Consider the following 4098-nt stretch of genomic DNA (forward strand, 5'->3'; position numbering starts at 1 on the left):
GAGGTGCACCTAAGATTGCTCTATGTTATGATGAATGGTGAGTGATGTACTCACACAAGTGCACTATGTTCTTCATATGGACTACTACTTTAGGAGTATTAGTGGCGTACAAAAAGACTTTCAAAGAACTGGCCAAGGCAGAAAGTGACAGCAAGACTTGCAGGATGTCTCTTCCAAATCCTGTCCTGCTCTTGACTATACAACTAGCCTACATTGTTTGGAAAATGTATGCCTATAGCAACATGTGACTGCTTTGCATATACTTGGGAAGAGATATTCCTGAGAAGGACTGATGCAGAAGCAGCCCTGGTAGGAGTGTACTTTAAACTTTCATTGTAAAGTTTTTCCATGCTTTTTTAACTCATTTAGAGATGGTCTGGTTGGTGACTGGTCTATCCTCTTTCCCTGGTGCAAAGGAAATCAATGGATTGCATGTTTAATGCCTTCAGTCTTGTCTATACAATATACCTGCACTGTGTGTGTATATGGAACAGGTGCAGGCCATTCTCACTTCGTTTGCTTAGAAAGAGACATACATTTGTTAATGGAAACAGAAACTAGTTTTGGCAAGAAGGGAAGGAAGGCAGGAAGGGATGGCCCTCAGGTTAACCCTATTTCAGTTAAAGAAAAGAAGCTCCCTGGCCATTAACATTCGCAGCCCTTCGATCCTGCTACTAAAGTAATGGCCATTAACATTCGCAGCCCTTCGATCCTGCTACTAAACTAATGGCCGTTAACATTCGCAGCCCTTCGATCCTGCTACTAATCTAATGGCCGTTAACATTCGCAGCCCTTCGATCCTGCTACTAAAGTAATGGCCGTTAACATTCGCAGCCCTTCGATCCTGCTACTAAACTAATGGCCGTTAACATTCGCAGCCCTTCGATCTTGCTACTAAACTAATGGCCATTAACATTCGCAGCCCTTCGATCCTGCTACTAAACTAATGGCCGTTAACATTCGCAGCCCTTCGATCCTGCTACTAAAGTAATGGCCGTTAACATTCGCAGCCCTTCGATCCTGCTACTAAACTAATGGCCATTAACATTCACAGCCCTTCGATCCTGCTATTAAACTAATGGCCATTAAAATTCGCAGCCTTTCGATCCTGCTACTAAACTAATGGCCATTAACATTCGCAGCCCTTCGATCCTGCTACTAAACTAATGGCCATTAACATTCGCAGCCCTTCGATCCTGCTACTAAACTAATGGCCATTAACACTTGCAGCCCTTCGATCCTGCTACTAAACTAATGGCCGTTAAATTTCGCAGCCCTTCGATCCTGCTACTAAACTAATGGCCATTAACATTCGCAGCCTTTCGATCCTGCTACTAAACTAATGGCCGTTAACATTTACAGCCCTTCGATCCTGCTACTAAAGTAATGGCCGTTAACATTCGCAGCCCTTCGATCCTGCTACTAAACTAATGGCCATTAACATTCGCAGCCCTTCGATCCTGCTACTAAACTAATGGCCGTTAACATTCACAGCCTTTCGATCCTGCTACTAAACTAATGGCCATTAACATTCGCAGCCCTTCGATCCTGCTACTAAACTAATGGCCATTAACATTCGCAGCCCTTCGATCCTGCTACTAAACTAATGGCCATTAACACTTGCAGCCCTTCGATCCTGCTACTAAACTAATGGCCGTTAACATTCGCAGCCCTTCGATCCTGTTACTAAACTAATGGCCATTAACATTCGCAGCCCTTTGATCCTGCTACTAAACTAATGGCCGTTAACATTCGCAGCCCTTCGATCCTGCTACTAAACTAATGGCCATTAACATTCGCAGCCCTTCGATCCTGCTACTAAACTAATGGCCATTAACATTCGCAGCCCTTCGATCCTGCTACTAAACTAATGGCCATTAACATTCGCAGCCCTTCGATCCTGCTACTAAACTAATGGCCATTAACATTCGCAGCCCTTTGATCCTGCTACTAAACTAATGGCCATTAACACTTGCAGCCCTTCGATCCTGCTACTAAACTAATGGCCGTTAACATTCGCAGCCCTTCGATCCTGCTACTGAACTAATGGCCATTAACATTCACAGCCCTTCGATCTTGCTACTAAACTAATGGCCATTAACATTCGCAGCCCTTCGATCCTGCTACTAAACTAATGGCCATTAACATTCGCAGCCCTTCGATCCTGCTACTAAACTAATGGCCATTAACATTCGCAGCCCTTCGATCCTGCTACTAAACTAATGGCCACAAGGAGTGCTTCTATAAAGACAAAATTTTAACGGGAGCCGATGCTGCTGGTTTGAAAGGATCCAAGACAATTTTTTTTAATATAATGATTAAGATCCCACCTATGGCACTCCTAGGCAGAAAAATATACAGAACTCCGATTTAAGAACTTTTTATCAACATATGGTCTGCCAGCAAGAGGTCTTAAGGAAGGCACACTGAAGTGGCAGAAACAAGTCTGTGAGGAGTAGGAAAGTCCTGCTTGAAAAAGATCTGACAGATCAGTATCATGGAAGTCCTACTGAACTGCAATCCTGGGACTATTAGCTCAGCAGAAACAGCACCTCCTCCATTCTGCCAGGTATCTTCATTTAATTATTTAATTAGGTTTCCTGGCCTCCTTCATGATGTTAAGCATTCCCTTAGGAAAAAGGTACTTTAACAATAGAATAAATGTTCCTGGAGGTTTGGGTGCCTCATTGCTCGTAAGTGCAGGGTCAAAGGGTTTACTACCATCTCCATCCATCTAGCCATCTATCTACTACCCCTTTTCCCATTTTTACACATGGGGTAGGGTTGTCACTTCAATAGTGACAATCATCTACAGCCAAGTTTCACAACACTAGGTGGTTAATCCTGCCACAGCTGTTCTATCATACCATAGACTCACATGCACAAACATCTGTGGCCAATTTAGAGTGCCCAGTCCACTTTGGGATATGGGAAGAAACCGTAGCACCAAGAGGAAACCCACCCCAACACTGACAGGACACAAAGGCTCCACACAGAAAGCACCACAGCTGAGAATCAAACCAGAGAACATCTTGCTGTAAAGCCAGCTATCAGAAGGAAAGTATAAAATGTTTCCCTCCAGAGCCACACTAAGGGCAAGAACCAGTACTGCATTAGCCAGAAATGGGCCATGCAACTCAGTCTGGGCCTTTCTACTCCTATGTTCTCTGAAAGTATTGCAGAATGAACAGAGCAAGACTCTGTAAAATGGGAATGAGATGGTGTCTATCCTCTGTGCTTGCTACTTATTTATTTATTTTATTTATTTACACTTGTTTACTGGGGAGGTCTGACTGGACAGATCTATCTGTTTTCAGCAGAGGCCTGGGGAGAAAAGCTCCAGAAAGAATTAGTAACATACTATACATAAGATATTTACATGAGCATTGTGGTTTACACACACAGTTATAAAACATAGGAGATAGCAGATATATGTTGGCATAAGATATTTGCATAAGCATAGTGGTTTACACATACAGTTAAAAATATAGCAGGTAATAATGTGATTATTGTTCATACAGTATGTTTAGTAAAGATAATCTTGAAGATCTAATAAAGATGAGAAGAAAGAAAAAAACATTTACATTTTAAGGGAAAGATGTTTAACTTAGTCTAGGGGAGAGTTAGTGGGTATAAATGGGACAGTGGGGAGAAGTGTCATTGAGTTGGTAAGGAAAGTGTGATAATAAATGCAGTACATCTTTGGGAGTTTTAAAGAACTTGGATAGTGGCTAGGGGAAAAGTGTTAAAATATGTCAGCCAGATGCTAGGCAGTTGCATGTCCAGGAGTTATTTATGTGGGAAATAAGTTGTTTTGTAAAGATGGTTTGGTTAGGTTGTACCCTGATTTGTAGTGGTAGGGAGTTCCAAGTCTTGGCAATGTTGCTAGAATACAGGGAGTCACCAGAGCAGTAATGGCTTTTGGAGATTGCGATTATTGCCTTGTTAGTGGATCAGGTTCTCAGTATTTAGAGTAGAGGGTGATCAGGTCTTGTAAGGCTGGAGTTTTCTCAGGTTGGTACAGTATTTAGTGAGCTAGAAGAAGTTGGTTTAGACCTAAGGTGTTAGGGAGTTCAAACCAGGAAATGTGTTTTAGGG

Source organism: Protopterus annectens, chromosome 1.part1, assembly GCF_019279795.1.
Source record: "Protopterus annectens isolate FY-2018-M chromosome 1.part1, PAN1.0, whole genome shotgun sequence".
Lineage (NCBI taxonomy): Eukaryota > Metazoa > Chordata > Ceratodontiformes > Protopteridae > Protopterus > Protopterus annectens.